At 44.8% G+C, this 20,217-nt stretch overlaps 1 non-coding gene across 1 annotated transcript; it reads left to right on the plus strand.

Moving 5' to 3' along the window:
* The first annotated feature begins 17,369 nt into the window (after window positions 1-17,369).
* Window positions 17,370-17,507, plus strand: LOC119938048. The gene has a single exon (XR_005454333.1). It is a non-coding gene; the product is annotated as a small nucleolar RNA SNORA7 (small nucleolar RNA).
* The last annotated feature ends 2,710 nt before the right edge of the window (window positions 17,508-20,217 follow it).

Here is a 20,217-nt window from a genome sequence, read left to right on the forward strand (position 1 = left end):
CCTTATATAGATGATGGAACTGAGGCACAGAGAAGTTAAGTGACTTGCCCAAAGTCACATAGCTGACAAGTGGCAGAGCCAGGATTTGAACCCAAAGCCCGTGCTCTTTCCACTGAGCCATGCTGCTTCTCATTATATTATGTCTTAGTAACTAGGGAGAGATGTCCTTGGCTTCACAGACTCCGACCTCTCCTGGTTCTCCTCTTATCTCTCCAGTCATTCATTCTCAGTTTCTTTTGCAGGCTCCTCCTCCCCCTCCCATCCCCTTACTGTAGGGGTTCCTCAAGGCTCAGTTCTTGGTCCCCTTCTGTTCTCGATCTACACTCACTCCCTTGGTGACCTCATTTGCTCCCATGGCTTCACCTATCGTCTCTACGCTGATGACACCCAAATCTACATCTCTGCCCCTGCTCTCTCCCCCTCCCTCCAGGTTCGCATCTCCTCCTGCCTTCAGGATATCTCCATCTGGATGTCTGCCGTCCACCGAAAACTAAACATGTCCAAGACTGAACTCCTTGTCTTCCCTCCCAAACCCTGCCCTCTCCCTGACTTTCCCATCACCATTGATGGCTCTACCATCCTTCCCATCTCACAAGTCCGCAAACTTGGTGTCATCCTTGACTCTGCTCTCTCGTTCACCCCTCACGTCCAAGCCGTCACCAAAACCAGCCAGTCTCAGCTCCGCAACATTGCCAAGATCCTCCCATTCCCCTCCATCCACACCACTACCCTTCTCGTTCAAGCTCTTATCCTATCCCGTCTGGACTACTGCATCAGCCTTCTCTCTGATCTCCCATCCTCGTGTCTCTCCCCACTTCAATCCATATTTCATGCAGCTGCCCGGATTGTCTTTGTCCAGAAACGCTCTGGGCATGTTACTCCCCTCCTCAAAAATCTCCAGTGGCTACCAATCAACCTATGCATCAGGCAGAAACTCCTCACTCTCAGCTTCAAGGTTCTCCATCACCTCACCCCTCCTACCTCACCTTCCTTCTTCTCCAGCCCAGCCTGCACCCTCCGCTCCTCTGCCACTAATCTCCAAACTGTGCCTTGTTCTCGCCTGTCCCACCATTGACCCCCAGCCCACATCATCCCCCTGGCCTGGAATGCCCTCCCTCTGCCCATCCGCCAAGCTAGCTCTCTTCCTCCCTTCAAAGCCCTACTGAGAGCTCACCTTCTCCAGGAGGCCTTCCCAGACTGAGCCCCTCCTTCCTCTCCCCCTCTTCCCCCTCCCCCTCCCCCCGCCTTACCTCCTTCCCCTCCCCACAGCACCTGAATATATGTATCTATGTTTGTATGTATTTATTACTCCCTTCATTTTATTTGTACATATTTATTTTATTTATTTTATTTTGTTAATATGTTTTGTTTTGTTTCCTGTCTCCCCCTTCTAGACTATGAGCCCACTATTGGGTAGGGACCGTCTCTATATGTTGCCAACTTGTACTTCCCAAGCGCTTAGTACAGTGCTCTGCAAACAGTAAGCATTCAATAAATGCGACAATGAAAGATGGAGGAAAGTGGGAAAAGACAAGAGGCAGACAGTGGTCAAGGTGCGATAGAAAAAGTGGTTGGATAAGCATAGTAGCACTTTAGATGGAAGGGAAAGGGCAAATTTTAGTGATGTTGTGAAGGTAGAATTGACAGGGAGTGGTGACAGGTTGAATATGTGGGTTTCAAGAGATTCATTCATTCATTCAATAGTATTTATTGAGCTATTACTGTGTGCAGAACACTGTCCTAAACGCTTGGGAAGTACAAGTCAGCAACATATAATGACGGTCCCTACCCAACAACAGGCTCCCAGTCTAGAAGGGGGAGACTGACAACAAAACAAAACATGTGGACTGGTGTCAAGTCATCAACAATGGGCTCACAGTCTAGAAGGGGGAGACAGACAATAAAACAAGTGGACCGGTGTCAAGTTGTCAGGTGAGCCCGTTTTTGGGTAGGGACCGTCTCTATATGTTGCCGACTTGTACTTCCTAAGCACTTAATACAGTGCTCTGCTCACAGTAAGCGCTCAATAAATATGATTGAATGAATGAACATTAAGAAGAAGGCAGGCTGAGACTCTCCAGGACCCCCCTCCGCACAACCTCCCCTGGCCCATACACTTTGGTCCCCGGCCCACCTGTCCACCCCCTCCGCACTGCTCACTGGTTGGTGACTCAAGCTGCTCCCCAGCCCACAAGATTCATTCAATCGCATTTATTGAGCATTTACCATGTGCAGAGCACTGTACTAAGTGCTTGGGAAGTACAAGTTGGCAATGTTGTCCACTAGTGGACTTGATGTGACTGACTCCATTTTGTGTATGCTGACAGTAACCCTCCATTTTGTGCAGGCTGAGAGAACAACTCCTTTTTGTATTGTCTGCAACAGATGCCTTCAAGGCCATTAACAAGTAACACCTATCAATGTAAGGTCATGGGGCAGATGACATCCTGCACAAGACAGTGATAACAGAAGATAACGAGAATTTACACACCTATCTATGTAAGGTCATAGGGCAGATGACATCCTGCACAAGACAGTGATAACAGAAGATAACTGGAATTTATAACATCCTGTCAGTCCTAATTGAATTCCTGAAATTCCCGAATGCCCCACTCCCATGTTGCTGTAACTCGATAAAAGACACGGTGAGCATGGGATCGGGGCTGCTTGTCGCTCGTACCTCTCCCAGGAGGTGAACGGGCAGGTAGCCACTTTCCTTCTTTACTGCTCTATCTGAACTCATGTCTCCGAGTCATTTTTCCTATCTGCATCACCACCTTGGGTACAAGAACCCTGTGGCCGATGTTTTTTATGGCATTTATTAAGCGCTTACTATGTGCAAAGCACTGTTCTAAGCGCTGGGTGATCAGGTTGTCCCACGGGGGGCTCACAGTCTTAATCCCCATTTTACAGGTGAGGTAACTGAGGCACAGAGAAGTTAAATGAGTTGCCCAAAGTCACACAGCTGACAATTGGCAGAGCTGGGATTTAAACCCATGACCTCTAACTCCAAAGCCCGGGCTCTTTTCCACTGAGCCACGCTGCTTCTCTCTGAGCCACGCTGCTTCACCTATTTGTCGATAACAGCAACATATAGAGACGGTCCCTACCCAACAGTGGGCTCATGTGCCGAATGTCGGGGTGGTACATACAGCTTGGATTCGCCCCCCCAGCCCCCTCCCCACAGGTACCTGCTGGCCCTCCTGGCTACTAGCCAGCTGCTGGTGGATGGACTTCTCCCCCATGATGCCGGAGGGCCCGGGCTGGGGTGCCAGCTTCTGCTCTCAATCAATCAATCAATCAATCAATCAATCATATTTATTGAGCGCTTACTGTGTGCAGAGCACTGTACTAAGCGCTTGGGAAGTACAAGTTGGCAACATATAGAGACAGTCCCTACCCAACAGTGGGCTCATGCTGGTCACATGGGCATGGGGAGAGGCTGCAGGCCCAGGAGAGAGGCGTGGGCGTGGACTCAGCATGGCTGAACTGGAGCAGAAGAAACCGCCAACCCAGAACAGACCCCCTCCCCAGCCTGGCCTCCGGGGGGGCTTCCAGGGTCCTTGCTGCCTCAGGAGCTGAGAAGACCCCCTCCCTGACCAGCTCAGCCCTTCCCTTCTGCCTCTGTCTCCTCTTCTAGACTGTGAGCCCACTGTTGGGTAAGGACCGTCTCTAGATGTTGCCAACTTGGACTTCCCAAGCGCTTAGTCCAGTGCTCTGCACACAGTAAGCGCTCAATAAATATGATTGAATGAATGAATGCCTGCTCCATCCCGCTGCCCAATCTCTCCCCTCCTCATCCAGAGAAGCAGCATGGCTCAGTGGAAAGAGCACTGGCTTTGGCGTCAGAGGTCATGGGTTCAGATGTCAGCTGTGTGACTTTGGGCAAGTCACTTAACTTCTCCGTGTCTCAGTTCCCTCACCTGCAAAATGGGGATTAAGACTGTGAGCCCCCTGTGGGACAACCTCATCACCTTGTAAGCTCCCCAGCACTTAGAACAGTGCTCTGCACATAGTAAGGCATAATAAATGCCACCATTATTATTATTATTATCCACCCCGCTGCAAACAGGGGCAGTGCAGAAAGCCTAGAGGAGATGGTAAGCTCCTTGAGGGCAAGGATCATGCCTACACCACGTCTATTGTATTGTGCCCTTCCAAGTGCTTAGTACAATGTCTTGCACAAAATAAGCTCTCAATAGACACCACGGATGGGGAACCATTTCCTCCCTACCCAAGGGAAACCTCTGTGGGCCTCTGTCTCCAGCCTCCCCTCCAACATTTCTGGTACCCGCTCTGGCTGGCCAGCCGGGAAGTGAAGTAGAAGAGAGGGAGAGACAGATGAGACACAGACAAAGAGAAACAAACACACACACACACACACACACACACACATACATATTTGCAGAAAGCCAGAGACTCAGAGCAAGTGAGAGAGCTGGGGCTACATAAGAGATGATTCAAGGATAATACTTGTGAAATAGGGAATGTAGTGGTATTATGTACAGTGATGGGAAAGTAGGGGGAGGACAGGGTTTGGGTGAGAAGATAAGGAATTCTGTTTCAGACATGTCAAGTTTGAGGTGTTTACAGGACATCCAGGTAGAGATGTCCTGAAGGCAGGAGGAATTACTTCTCCTTCAGAGAAGGAGAGAGGTTAAGGCTGGAGAGGTAAATTTGGCTGATCAGGTGAGTTCATACTATCATTTTTTTTAAAAAAAAGCATTAAATAATTTAATAATGTGGGTACCCATTTCCTTCATGTTATATCCAAATTGTGTAATCAAAGAACTTGCTGCAAAAGAATAGTATACTGGGAATTTTTCACCTTGGCCCCTTTCAGGAAGGAGTTGAAACACATTTGAGTAAAAATAGGAATATCTAATGTATGACACTAGAAGACTAGACCTTGTTTGTCATCTCTTTCAGTCATTAAAATCTTACCTGAATTCAAATTAAAGAACTCAGTTATCACAAAAAGCAAATCCTATCAAAACCATTTGTAAATGAGACCTGGCCCCATGTACTCTCTTTCCTGATATATGGCACCACAATGAAAGCAACCACAATCAGTTTCTAAATCATGCCAGATGTACCAATATTACATTTCATTGATCCACCCCTTTTCCTTACCCTTATGACCATGCCAGCTCTCCCTCACAAGCCAGGGTCCAAGCACGTGAATCAAGGGGATGGTCTCCACTACAGCCCCCATGCCTGCCCCCAAGGGAGACCAGGATTGCACGAGAGGAGTCCTCTGACCCCCCTCCCAGACATGGAGACCCAGGATCCTGCCAGAGGGAAGGTTCTCCCTTTGTACATGGGTGGCTGATGACTGATCAAAGGGGAGGTCGCCTGTCTCCCTTCCTTCCCCTCCCACCCCCAGAACATCCCACTGGGAAACTGGCATTGTGCCAAAGGGAAAGGACTCCAGCCCCTCCCTCAGCATTCAATGGGTGAGGGGACGCAGGCATCCTCATTCCCCCAACCACCCGGTCATGCACACAAGACCTGGGACACTGAATAATAATAATAATAATAATAATAATAATAATAATAATAATACTAATAATGGCATTTGTTAAGCACTTACTATGTGCCAGGCACTGTTATAAGCACTAGGCATGTGGAAGGAATCGCCAATCCCCCAATCGACCTCACCAGAGAAACAAGACAGTGATTTGAACTGGGAATGCACCAAGGTGAAAAGAATGTGTTAACAATTCAGCCATTTACAACTAACAAATTGATAATACTCACCCATTTTTTGTTGTTGTTTATGGTATTTCTTAAGTGCTAAGTGCTGTACCAAGGGCTGGGATATATACAAGTTAATTAGGTTGGACACAGTTGCATATCCTATTTAGGGCCCACATTCTTAACCCCCACCTTACAGATTAGATAACTGAGGCACAGAAAAGTGACTTGCCCAAGGTCACACGACAGACAAGGTGGTGGGAGTGCAGTTAGACCCCTTGTTCTTATGACTACCTGATGAGTGCTCTATTCACTAGCCCAAACTACTTCAGTGACTTGCCAAAATTGGCCTGTTAGTAGCTAAGGACTTATTAACATTTATCTATTCACTGTGGGGATCTCCCCATCTGAAAGCCACTAAGTCAACCACCTGTCTACTAGAAGAATATGCACTGTGCTCTTTATTACTATTATTATTAATAATAATAATAATAATAATAATAATAATAATAATAATAATAATAATAATTGTAGTATTTGTTAAGCACTTAGTCTGTACCAGGCACTGTACTAAGAGCTGGGGTGGATATAAGCAAAACGGGTTGGACACAGTCCATGTCCCAGATGGGGCTCACAGTCTCAATCCTCATTTTACAGATGAGATAACTGAAGCCCAGAAAAGTGAAGTGACTTGCCCAAGGTCACACATCAGACTAGTGGCAGAGTCAGGATTAGAACCCATGACCCTCTGTCTCCCAGGCCTGTGCTGCTTCTAGATAATAATAAAAATAGTATTTATTAAGCACTTACTATGTGCAAAGTGCTGTTCTAAGTGCTGGGGAGGTTACGAGGTGATCAGGTTGTCCCACGGGGGGCTCAAAGTCTTCATCCCCATTTTGCAGATGAGGGAACTGAGGCCCAGAGAAGTGAAGTGCCTTGCCCAAAATCACACAGCTGACAATTGGTGGAGGTGGGATTTGAACCCATGACCTCTGACTGCAAAGCCCAGCTCCAGCCTTTTTTTCTTGAATACCCTAGGCTCCCCACGTGTGCTCAGTCCCTTCTTCCCTCTGGTCAGCATCCCTCCTCATCCCACTCCACTGGACCTCCTCAACTCACTCCCCTCCAACCCCTCCTCATCTCCTGTACTGCCCGCAACTCAACCTTGACATTCTGTTCCATGGCCACCTTTTTGTTCATCTCCCTCCTTATGCCCCAGCCCCCTCCAGCTCACTCCCACCTAACCCCTTTCTACCCTTCATGCTGCCCCACCCCCTACACCCCACCACAGCCTCAGACAAGTGTGACCTGCGGAACCCCTGCTCCTTTACGGGAAAGTTCCCCTTTATTCTCGACCTGTTGCTGTCCGAGTTATGAAGCAGCATGGCCCAGTGGAAAGAGCCCGGGCTTTGGAGTCAGAGGTCATGGGTTCAAATCCCAGCTCCACCAACTGTCAGATGTGTGACTTTGGGCAAGTCACTTAACTTCTCTGTGCCTCAGTTACCTCATCTGTAAAATGGGAATTAAGACTGTGAGCCCCCTGTGGGACAACCTGATCACCTTGTTACCTCCCCAGCGCTTAGAACAGTGCTTTGCACATAGTAAGCGCTTAACAAATGCCATTATTATTATTATTATTATTATTATGACTCCTAGTCACCATCGCTGAAACCTCAGATGACACTGTCTCCCCTGCTGCTCTCTTCAAGGGGGAACCTCATCTTCTCCCACTCCACAAGACTCAATTGGAAAGGGGGGAGAAGTTTGCTTCCTTCTCACTCTACAAAGCCACTATGCCACCTCTCCCACCCTTCTCTTTTCATTCCTTTCAGCCCATAGCAAATGCCCCTACCACCCAATACAATTACTAGTAACAGCTCATCTACCACCCCGCAGCCTCCTCCTCCAGTATTCTGAACCATCCTGATCCCTTTCTCACATTTCTTCTCTCATTCTCAATCCCATATTGATCCTTGGGGACTTCAATTTACATGTGGTTGTTCCTGATGATGCTTCCACTTCCCACCTCATCTCACTCCTCAATTCCAATGGCCACCTGCTCCACCCGACCCCAACACTCACCAACTTGGGCACACACTTGATCTCATAGTCCCTTAATCACTGCACAAATTCTACCCTCACCAACTCTGAAATTCCAGTGACAAATCAAAACCTCACCTGCTCTCTCTCCTACAAATTGGCACCCTCACTACCACTCTTTCTACTTTCACAATCCCCCAGCTCCCCATCCCTCCGCCATCTCATACCACTAACCTACAACTCTTTATCACCTCCACGGTGTGCTTTCTCTGATTATGTGCTCTGTCTGCACAGTATTGTTGGTGGAGATCCAGACACCTGTCTATCCTTGTCCACTTTGAATTCATTCTTACCTGCTTCAGTTTTGCCTTCTCCTCTTCCTGACAGAAATAATTCTTCCAAATTCACTCTCACACTCCTTGCCCCTGCCAGCTATCCAAGGCATTTAAACCTCCTTCTCAAACCTCTTGCCCCGAATGTCTTTCCCCAGACTGACCCCCTTATTTCCTCTCCTCCTCCTCCTCCTCCTTCCCCCCATCGCCCCCCTCCCTCCCTCTGCCCGACCCCCTTCCCCTCCCCACAGCCCTTGTATATATTTATGCATATTTACTACTCATTTGTACATATTTAATAATAATAATAATGATGGCATTTATTAAGCACTTACTATGTGCAAGGCACTGTTCTAAGTGCTGGGGAGGTTACAAGGTGATCCGGTTGTCCCACAGGGGGCTCACAACCTCACAGTATTTATTACTCTATTTTATTAACGATGTGTATATAGCTATGATTCTATTTATTCTGATGGTATTGACACCTGTCTACTTGCTTTGTTTTGTTTTCTGTCTCCCCCTTCTAGACTGTGAGCCTGTTGTTGGGTAGGGACCATCTCTATATGTTGTGGATTTGTACTTCCCAAGCACTTAGTACAGTGCTCCGCACACAGTAAGTGCTCAATAAATACGATTGAATGAATATGGCAAAATATTTTGTAATAAATTTAAACCATCAAGTATAATCTTAAAATTCCCCTGCTCCTCTCCTGCCTCTCCATCTTCTTCATCCTCTTTGACTCTCCCATGTTTCTAGCAGCATCTCAAGACAGAACTCTCATTCCTCTCTGAATCTTTTGCTTCTGACCCATCCCTTCATACCTTTTAAAATATTTGTCCCATCCTTACTTCTCTCCTTGACAGCCATCTTCAAACTTCATTTTCCAATCACTTCTTCCCCACTGCTTAAAAATATGCTTGTAAATCCCCTCTCTTAAAAAAAAATAATAAAAAACACACCTCCCTTGACTCCATGGTTTCCTCCAGTTATCACCCTATCTTCCTCCTATTATTCCTCCCCAAACTCCTTGAAAGAGTTTTTTTGCACCTGCTGTCTCCACTTCCTCTCCTCCAATACTTGACCACCTCCTATTTGCTTTCTGCCCCCTTCACTCCATGGAAACAACCCTTTCTAAGGTAACCGATTACCATCTTCTTGCTAAATCTGAAGGCCTCTAATCCATCCTAATCCCCCTAGACCTCTCAGATGTTTCTGACACTATGGACCACCCCCTTCTCTTTGAAATTGTATACAACCTTGGCTTCAGCAGCACTGCTCTTTGTTCTCCTATCTCTCTGAAGACTCCTTCTCAGTCTCTTTCGCAGGCTCCTCCTCTGCCTCCCACCTTCTAACAGTAGAGGTCTCTTGAGGCTGAGTTCTCGGTCCCCTTTTTTCCACCCCATCTACACATACACTCCCCTGAAGAACTAATTTGCTCGTATGGGTTTAACTACCACCGCTATGCAGATGATTCCCAAATCTAAGTCACCAGCCCTGACCGCTTATCTTTCTCTGTAGTGTCACATTTCCTCTTACCTTCAGGATATTTCTACCTGGGTGTCCCACTGACACCTCAAATTAAACATACTCAAAACAGAAATCCGTATCTTTCCACCCAAACCCTGCCCTCTGTCTGTCATTCCTATCACTGTAGACAACACCACAATCCTCCCTATCTCACAAGCCCATAAACCTGGCATTGCCCTCTACCCCTCCCTCTCATTCAATTCATATAGTCAATCTGTCACCAAATATTGTTGATTCTGCTTTCACAATATGGCTAGCACTCTGATCCAAGCACTTAACCTTCTTCCTTGACTAGTACTAGTGATAACTGTGGTATTTGTTAAGCACTTCCTGTTTGCCAGGCACTATACTAAGCACTTGGGCAGAGACAAGCAAAGCAGCTTGGACACAGCCTGGACCCCCATGGGGCACACAATCCTAATCCCCATTTTAAAGGTGAGGTAACTGAGGCACGGAGAAGTGAAGTTACTTGTTCAAGTTCTTCCAGCAGACAGGTGGAAGAGCCGAGTTGACTTCCATAACTGTGCTCCATCTACGATGCAGCACTACTTCTCACTGACCTTCTGCCTCCTGTCTCTCTCCACTCCAGTCCATACAACACTCTGCTGCCTGGATCATTTTTTTCTCGAAAAAATTCAGTCCACGACTCCCCACTCCTTTAAAACTTCCAGTGCTTTCCTCTCCACCTCCACATCAAACAGAAATCCTTATCATTGACTTTAAAGCACTCAGATTGTCCTCTCCTACCTTATATCACTGATCTCCTATACCAGGTTAGCCCACACACTTACAAGCACCAGCTTAGTCACTGTGCCCTGATCTCCTCCATCTTGCTCCCGACCCCTTTCCCTCATCCTCTCTGGCTTAGAACTCCCTCTCCCTCCATATACCTCAGACTACCACTCTCCCCATCTTCAAAGCTTTATTAAAATCACATCTTCTCCAAGAGTCCTTCTCCGAGAAAACCCTCTCTTCCCTGGTTCCCTTTCCCTTCATCATCTGTGTACTTGGATCAGTGACCTTCGGGCATTTGATATTTGCCCCACAGCACTATTGTACATATGTATGAATGATATATCATCAATTGTTTATATAATAATAATAATAATTTTGGTATTTGTTAAGCACTTACTATGTGCAAAGCACTGTTCTAAGTGCTGGGGAGGATACAGGGTGATAAGATTTTCCCATGTGGGGCTCACAGTCTTAATCCCCATTTTACAGATAAGGTAACTGAGGCACAGAGAAGTTAAGTGACTTGCCTAAAGTCACACAGCTGACAATTGGCGGAGCTGGGATTTGAACCCATGACCTCTGACTCCCAAGTCCGGGGTCTTTCCACTGAGCCACACTGCTCTATGAGAAACAGACTGAATGAGAGCCCAGAGGCAAGGATGACACCAAGGCTGCGGGCTTGTGAGATGGTAAGGATGGTAGTGCTGTCCACAGTGACGGGAAAGTCAGGGAGAGGACAGGGTTTGGGAGGGAAGATAAGGGGCTCAGTCTTGGACATGTCAACTCTATTCAATTAAGCTCTCCCAAGTGCTTCAGTGCAGTGCTTTGCATACAGTAAGCACTCAATAAAACCCATTATGGATTGATTGATTGTCATTGGCTTCAATCTTCTTCACCAGCTAGCTCCCTCTTTCCTGGCCATTTGCTTCTTGACTGACACCCTAATTCTTGCACTCTGTGTTCCTTTTAAGCTAGTAACATTATCAACCCCTTCCACTGCTCTCATGGTCACTCACACCTTTTTATCATTTGCTACTTCTTCCTTATTCACATCTGCCTAACCAGAAGATCTGTCAAGAATACTATAATCATTATGCAGAATCTCCTGGATACAGCACTCAAATAGGAGGATCAGGTTCCACTTCTCACAAGTCCCTGAGTACACACTGCCTTTGAGAAAGGCTCTAGCCTGCTGCTTTCACTATCCACATTTATTAAATGGAGCAAGAGATGTACACCTGGGCTTGTTTCACAAGGAAAGATGAACAAAATCATTTATGCAAAAGTACCTTGAGGTTTGGGGAACAACAATGCAAAAAAAATGGACCCTATATTAATAATGACTTAGCTCTTGGATGCATTCATTCAATTGCATTTATTGAGTGCTTACTATGTGCAGAGCACTGTACTAAGTGCTTGGGAAAGTACGAGACAACAATAAAAAGACACATTCCCTGCCAAATATGTAGGATTGGCACAGCCTTACTCTTAATAACACTATACCAAGTAAGGTGTGTGAGGTCTCAAAATGGCTTTTAAAAATCTCTGTGTCAGAGAAAGCCAATGGATAGAAGTTTTAAGAGAGATGTTTAGTTCTGTGTGCTGCATACAGTTAGCATGCAATAAATGGCATTGATTGATTAAGTAGAACAGTCTTAGTATTTTGTCACCTATGCACTGGTCAGTAGTTGAATTGACTTTTTTATAAGTAGATTAAGTCCCATCAGGTACTTTTCTTTGCTTACCATTATTATAGGCCCAATCCTTCTCTAAATGATGGCCAATCTGCCTCTGTCAATAAAACATAAGGCATGTTGTAATGTTATTCATACATTATTTTGCCACATTTCAAATATAGATTGATTTACAGACACATTTGTACTCCAAAGTAGTGTTGAATTGAGCTAGAACCAAAAATCCTAGAATTCCCTCAAGAGATGAGGAATTCCCTGGGTCCTTGGCAGTTTCGCTCTTACAGTTTGGCTGTATTTGAAAAAGAAGAAATGAAATGCTCTATTTGCCGATATAGCACATACTTGACCTTAGCCTAGGTGTCCATTTGGTGGGATTTTTCCAATACAGCAAGCAGCTCCTTTTCAAAACACTATTCATTTCAGATTTTTCAACACTCGCGTTATTGAATTTTCATGTCAATATTGCTTATAGCACTCTGGCATTTATGAGTGCCTTATGGTTTTGTCACACATATACCAAGAGCAGCCAACGGGAGTTCTGTGGCTTGGGTACACACCAACACACCTTACCGCTGTATTTTGCATTGATCCTAGTACCCTTAAAAAGTGATAAAGTACATCATGCACTCAAAGCCATCCTCTCACTTTGTTGGGTAGCGATTGTCTGGTATACTGCCATCAGGTAGCTCTTTCATTATTCATTCAATCGTATTTATTGAGCGCTTACTGTGTGCAGAGCACTGGACTAAGCACTTGGGAAGCACAAGTTGGCAACATATAGAGACGGTCCCTACCCAACCATGGGCTCACAGTCTAGAAGGGGGAGACGGACAACAAAACAAAACATGTGGACAGGTGTCAAAATCGTCAGAACAAATAGAATTAAAGCTATATGCACATCATTAACAAAATAAATAGAGGAGTAAGCTGCAATAGCCAACCTCAAATTTAGTTTGGCCCAGATTGAATGTGCTGAAATGCGAGGACTCTGATAAGTATTCAAAGCTATTGGTGAGGGAAACTTTTTTTTAATCTACACAGGCTTTTGCATTAACTACTTACATATTTTAATATGGGTACCTAATTGCAATGTTATTTGATCATGTAATTTGTATCATATTTATATTAAATTTTATTTTGCATCAGATCTTTTGATAGTGTTGGCTCTTTTTGCATCTTGGGAATGCATTAATGTAATTTATATTATTATTTGTTTTATTCCATATTGTTTCACATGGGGAACTACATGTAAATTAGCTCTTCAAGTGAGCACTATTGGTTCATGGAACCAATTAAGAACAATAACCTTTTTCATTAATGTTGGATTTTTAGCAGTTGTCATTACAGCCACAGAGATTATCAATGTTTTCAAAGTGCATAACCCCTTTATTTTAACCCCACTAAAATCTGGTGTTTTAAGAGAGAAAGCAAGGAAGGAGCTGTCCAGAAAGAGCAGTCTCATATATTGAATGTTCCTACTCTCCAGGATTTTCATTCCTATCCTTTTCTGCTCACTTAGAGATCAATTGCAATTTACTCCCAGTCCAAAAACAGTGTTCTCCAATTATCACTTTCTCAATTGAGCAATGACGACAAAATATAGTCCAGAAGAATGGAGAAATGGGAAAACATAGAATTGCTTCCTTTCCTCTTGTTGATGTTAGTGCAGTGTTTGCCTAACACTTTAGGTGTTAACTTAAAATTAACCCAACAGAAAGCCATCCTGAAAGGATGCCTGAAGTATCCCTACTGAACTACAGTCCTGACTGACACTACTGAACTGTTAACTTGTAGTTCATCGCTGACTGCAAGAAGCAAATGGTGCATGAATCCCCAGATGAGGCAGCACAAAAGTTCTATACAAAGAAATTGGAGAAAAGAAACTCTTATAAAACTGGTACACTCTAAAATGTGCTGAACTAAGAATGAATCCCAAATGCATATGCAACATCTGCACTATTGGCGTGTCCAAAAAAGTTGACAAGCCTGTAAAATTAACCTTATCTGATTTCAATGAATCTGGAGATTGATTCCGGGAAAATTATCCAATACTTTTAGCCTGTTTCAATCACTCTCTTTTCAAAAATGATAGTAGCTATATTGTAGAGAAGGAAGACTAACAGTCTGCATACATAAAAGAGCATAATTTCAAGACTGTTTTGTGTTTATTTGCTTCAAGGGTGCCCTTCTAAGCAATTCCTTCTCCTGTGTTTGTCACTGAAAAGAGGCAGCAAGTGTTCTCATTACCATCCATTTCAGCAGAGTTAAAATATGACGGGCCAATGGATTTCTTGAAAAGTACTAGTTTGGTATATTTTTAGTGCACACAAAGATTGTATTACATCTCTTTCATGCAGCACACTGGTAGCATCATTAGGTTGCCTGAACCTATTTGAAACAAATAAGATATTGTATTCTTTAATGTATAAGCTTTGAAAATAGTTACTAGATCACTTTCAGTACTTGAGGGATGCCTGCTGGTTCAACCACTGAAGAACACAGCAGGTGCAGTTGAAGAAACGAATAATAGCAGTGGAGGTAGAAGATCAGAAGAAGGAAAACCCTGCAATTAAAAAAAAGTCGCTTCCTCCAAGTTACTACAAACAGGTTTACTAAAAGGGTCATTAAAATCATTAATATGGTTCTCATCCTACCAAGCCCCCCCCCCAAAACAAAATAAAATTACAATTTGAACTGGGTATCTAAAAATAGACTACACTGCCTGGGTTTCCTCTTTACAGGTGAGCCTCTTCCAACCTTGTTGAGGAATTTTCTGGGATATCAGACAGAGCACACATGTATACATCTGTAATTTTTTTTCATTAGTTTGGGAGCCCATTGTTGGGGAGGGACCATCTCTATATGTTGCCAACTTGTACTTCCCAAGCTCTTAGTATAGTGCTCTGCACACAGTAAGCGCTCAATAAATATGGTTGATTGATTGATTGATTAGTTTATTTATGCATATTAATGTCAATCTCTGCCTCTAGACCATGATCTTGTTGTGTGCAGGGATGTGGCTGTTTGTTGTTGCAATGTACTCTCCCAATTCCTTAGTACAGTCCTTTGCACATAGTAAGCACTCAATAAATACAATTGAATTTATAAATGAAAGTAAATGAGTTTTGGCAAAATTACAAAAGCCACATAGAAAGCTTCAGTGAAGCACTGAAAACCTCATTCTCATCACCACTCTCCCCATCTTCAAAGCCCTGTGAAAATCATATCTCTTATAGAAAGCCTTCCTTGACTAAACTTTCAATCTCCTTATGATGTCAGCTATGTACTTCAATCTGTACCACTATGATACTCACCGCCCCCCCACCTACCCAGACTGCACTACATACATATCCTTGTATCCTCCCAAACCTTGTCCTCTCCCTGACTTTCCCATCTCTGTTGACGGCACTACCATCCTTCCCGTCTCACAAGCCCGCAACCTTGGTGTCATCCTCGACTCCACTCTCTCATTCACCCCTCACATCCAAGCCGTCACCAAAACCTGCCGGTCTCAGCTCCGCAACATTGCCAAGATCCGCCCTTTCCTCTCCATCCAAACTGCTACCCTGCTCATTCAAGCTCTCATCCTATTCCGTCTGGACTACTGCACCAGCCTTCTCTCTGATCTCCCATCCTCGTGTCTCTCTCCACTTCAATCCATACTTCATGCTGCTGCCCGGATTATCTTTGTCCAGAAACGCTCTGGGCATATCACTCCCCTCCTCAAAAATCTCCAGTGGCTACCAATCAATCTGCGCATCAGGCAGAAACTCCTCACCCTGGGCTTCAAGGCTGTCCATCACCTTGCCCCCTCCTACCTCACCTCCCTTCTCTCCTTCTACTGCCCAGCCCGCAACCTCCGCTCCTCTACTGCTAATCTCCTCACTGTACCTCGTTCTCGCCTGTCCCGCCGTCGACCCCCGGCCCACGTCCTCCCCCGGGCCTGGAATGCCCTCCCTCTGCCCCTCCGCCAAGCTAGCTCTCTTCCTCCCTTCAAGGCCCTGCTGAGAGCTCACCTCCTCCAGGAGGCCTTCCCAGACTGAGCCCCTTCCTTCCTCTCCCCCTCGTCCCCCTCTCCATCCCCCCATCTTACCTCCTTCCCTTCCCCACAGCACCTGTATATATGTATATATGGTTGTACATATTTTTTACTCTATTTATTTATTTATTTATTTATTTTACTTGTACATTTCTATCCTATTTATTTTATTTTGTTGGTATGTTTGGTTCTGTTCTCTGTCTCCCCCTTTTAGACTGTGAGCCCACTGTTGGGTAGGGACTGTCTCTATGTGTTGCCAATTTGTACTTCCCAAGCGCTTAGTACAGTGCTCTGCACATAGTAAGCGCTCAATAAATACGATTGATTGATTGATTGATTGATATCCTTAATATCCTGCGGCTTCCTCTTTTGGTTATTTATTTTAATGTCTGTCTCCCCAGCTAGATTCCAAGCTCCTTGAAGACAAGGATAGGGTCTACTTATTTTTTTAGTGCATCTCTCTGTTCCCAGGAGGAAGTCAATAAATTCCTCTGACTGATGTAAACTTGAGTATAGGAGTTTTGTCTTATGACTCAACATGTTTCTGAAAAGTGCATCAATTCAGAATGTTGTAAATTGGAAACAATTAGCTCATAGAAATAATGTCATAAATAGGCGAGTTTCCTGACCCAAGATCAGATAGTTACTGTTATGAAAATTACTGAGAATTGTGGATGCAATTACAGAAAGAATACACCGATGCATTAATTTTGAGCCAGAGAAGTCCTATCAAAGAGCAGCAGACTTATTTCATTGGAAGTTAATAGGTGTCAGATTCACCCTGAAGACTCCATCTGGTGATCAGGTAACTCCCATTCCTCCATGCTTCTCTGGCCTCTTCCACTTGATACCCCTACCTTCTTTAGTCTCCCCCTTCCATCATGTCTCATAAAACTCTTTCCCCATCTCAGTCCAGCTTCTATATGTACCTCTCAGCCTCTGAGTAAAATAAAGCTTCACTGATGGCTGTGGAGGGGATGCAGCAGCAGTAGCTCATGAAACTAGGATTTGCATTGTAGAGTGTCCTAAGGGGAGTGCCCCCATAACCTGGGGTTTACGGCTGCAGGACTATGAAGTTCTGTATTTATCAAGCCTGGGCAGGGATGTTGCATCAGGGATATAGCCTCTTCATGCTGTGAAACACTTCTGAAAACCACTGGGGCAATTTTTATGTGGGTAATCAATAACATAATGCACTCGCACATTTAGTAATGCCGCTCGTGGTTGTGAACCACCTCTGAAAACCACTGGGGCAATTTGCACGTGGGGAGTCAGTAACATAATGCAGTTGTACATTTAGTAATCACCTCTCAGGGTTGCACCTGGAGAGTTTCCAGTACTCTACCAGTCTTGACTATGGGAGGGAGAGTCAAGCAGAGGCATGTCCATTCCATTCCTAGCTTGGGCAGTGGTTAGCGAGAGGAAGGCGATCTGCTACAAGTCAAAACTCACCCATGCTGGGCAGCAGCGGCATGGGAGAGAGTCGAGGGCAGAGACTCGAGTTTACTGCACAGAAGGAGGCAATGGTAAACCACTTCTGTATTTTTACCAAGAGAACTCTGTGGATCCACTACCAGAATGACTGCAGATGGAAAACGGGGCATTTTGGGAAAGATGGGTCCGTGGTGTCACTATGGGTTGGAAACGATTCGATGGCATAAGAAAAGACAAGACATTTAGTAATCCTGGGTTCTTCTATTCCCCCTTTGCCTAATCTACTTTAATTTCCTTCCCCTGTAAACGGTAGTCTTCCTGTGAGGAGGGATCATGCCTACCAATTCTACTCTATTGTACTTTCCCTAGTACTTAGTATGGTACTCAATAAATATCACTGTTTGACTGAATGGCCCAAAAAGAAGTGTGATGGAGGTAGTTGTGTTTAATTAAGCCCTGCCCTCTTCCTTCCTTTTTTCACCCACACACAGGGCCTGCTTTCTGCTTTAGCTGCCATTTCACACACCAGACACAAATTGCATCATTACCGGCACCTTCTTTGAGCAAAAATGGGCACTTACATAGCTTGAAAAGTGGGATTGTTAAAAGGAAACATTAAGGATGTTAGAAGAGTCCAGAGGGATAGAATAGATTCAGGGATAATAGGAACTTCTGTAATAATAGCAGGTTCATAGCTAGAGTATCTCTAGTCACGGATGTGGGTATCAGAGGACCCCAGTTATACTTTGCTTTTAAGTATGCTTTGTTGTTCTTGTGAGAAAAGAATACAGGGTTATAATCCAGCACTTAGAACAGTGCTTGGCACATAGTAAGTGCTTAACAAATGCCATAATAATAATAATGATAGTGTCTGTTAAACACTTACTATGTGTCAACCACTGTTCCAAGGGCTGGTCTATACCACATAATCAAGTTACCCCTCATGGGGCTCACAGTCTTCATCCCCATTTTACAGATGAGGCACAGAGAAGTGAAGTGACTTGCCCAAAGTCACACAACAGACAAGTGTCAGAGCTGGGATTAGAACCCACGTCCTCTGACTCCCAAGCCTATGCTCTTGTCACTAAACTATACTACTTCCCTATAGAAACAATTGGTGTCCTAGTAATAATAATAATAATAATAATAATGGCATTTATTAAGCGCTTACTATCTGCAAAGCACTGTTCTAAGCACTGGGAAGGTTACAAGGTGACCTGGTTGTCCCACGTGGAGCTCACAGTCTTAATCCCCATTTTACAGATGAGGTAACTGAGGCCTAGAGAAGTTAAGTGACTCGCCCAAAGTCACACAGCTGACAAATGGCGGAGCAAGGATTTGAACCCATGACCTCTGACTCCAAAGCCCGTGCTTTTTACACTGAGCCACACTGCTTCTCTAGCACTGCTTCTGCTTTCTAGTACTACTTTTACAAATCATCTTATTTTCTCACTGGGCCAAGAAACTTCCTACTGGAGAGGGATTACAGGGAGCAAATGGAACACTTTATAATAGGAGGAAAAATCATTGGTGTGTATCCATAGATAAGAAAAGACCAAAACATGGATCAGGGTTGGGTAAGCACACAACTTGGTAGGGAGTCAGTACTAATCCTATTTTCAAGGATTCAGGAAATGTGAGGTATACTGCAAGTCAGTCACTCAGTGTGTCATATTTATTGAGTGTTTACTGTGTCAAAACACTGTAATAAGCACTTGGGAGAATACAATATAACTAAATGACAGACATATTCCCCATATACAATGAGCTTACGGTCTAGAAGGGAAGACAGATATTAATTTAAATAAATGAAATTACAGATATGTACATAATGCCTGTCTCCCCCTCTAGGCTGTGGGCTCACAGTGGGCAGGAATGTGTCTGTTTGTTATTATATTGTACTCACCCAAGTACTTAGTACAGTGCTTTTCACCCAGTAAGTGCTCAATAAATACAATTGAATCAATGAATGAATAAGTGGTCTGGGAGCAGGGATGAATAATAATTGTTATTTATTAATAATTATGGTATTTGTTAAGCATTTGCTATGTGCCAGGCAGTGTTCTAAACCCTGGGGTAAATACAAGATAATTGGGTTGAATACAGTCCCTGTCCCACATGGGGCTCACAGTCTTTTCTCCCACTTTACAGATGAGGGAACTGAGGCTCAGAGAGGTGAAGTGACTTGGCCAAGGTCACACAGCAGACAAGTTGCAGAACCAGGATTACAACCTATGACCTTCTGACTTCAAGTGTATGTTCCCTCCACTAGGCCATGCTGCTTCTCAAAGGGAGCAGGTTAGAGTGACACATGAGGTAGCGGAAGAAAAGGAGAAGAGGACTTAGAGAAGGTCCTCTTGAAGTAGACATGCCTGCAGTAAGATTTTGAAGTGGGGAGAGAGTAACTGTCGGTCAGATATGAAGAGGGAAGGTATTCCATTTCAGAGGCATGACTTGGGTGAGAGGTTGGCAGTGAGTCCTCACCCTGGGCTTCAAGGCTGTCCATCACCTCGCCCCCTCCTACCTCACCTCCCTTCTCTCCTTCTCCAGCCCAGCCCGCACCCTCTGCTCCTCCACCGCTAATCTCCTCACCGTACCTCGCTCTCGCCTGTCCCACCATCGACCCCCGGCCCACGTCATCCCCCGGGCCTGGAATGCCCTCCCTCTGCCCATCCACCGAGCTAGCTCTCTTCCTCCCTTCAAGGCCCTACTGAGAGC

The sequence above is a fragment of the Tachyglossus aculeatus genome, chromosome 1, assembly GCF_015852505.1.
Source record: "Tachyglossus aculeatus isolate mTacAcu1 chromosome 1, mTacAcu1.pri, whole genome shotgun sequence".
In the NCBI taxonomy this organism is placed as follows: domain Eukaryota; kingdom Metazoa; phylum Chordata; class Mammalia; order Monotremata; family Tachyglossidae; genus Tachyglossus; species Tachyglossus aculeatus.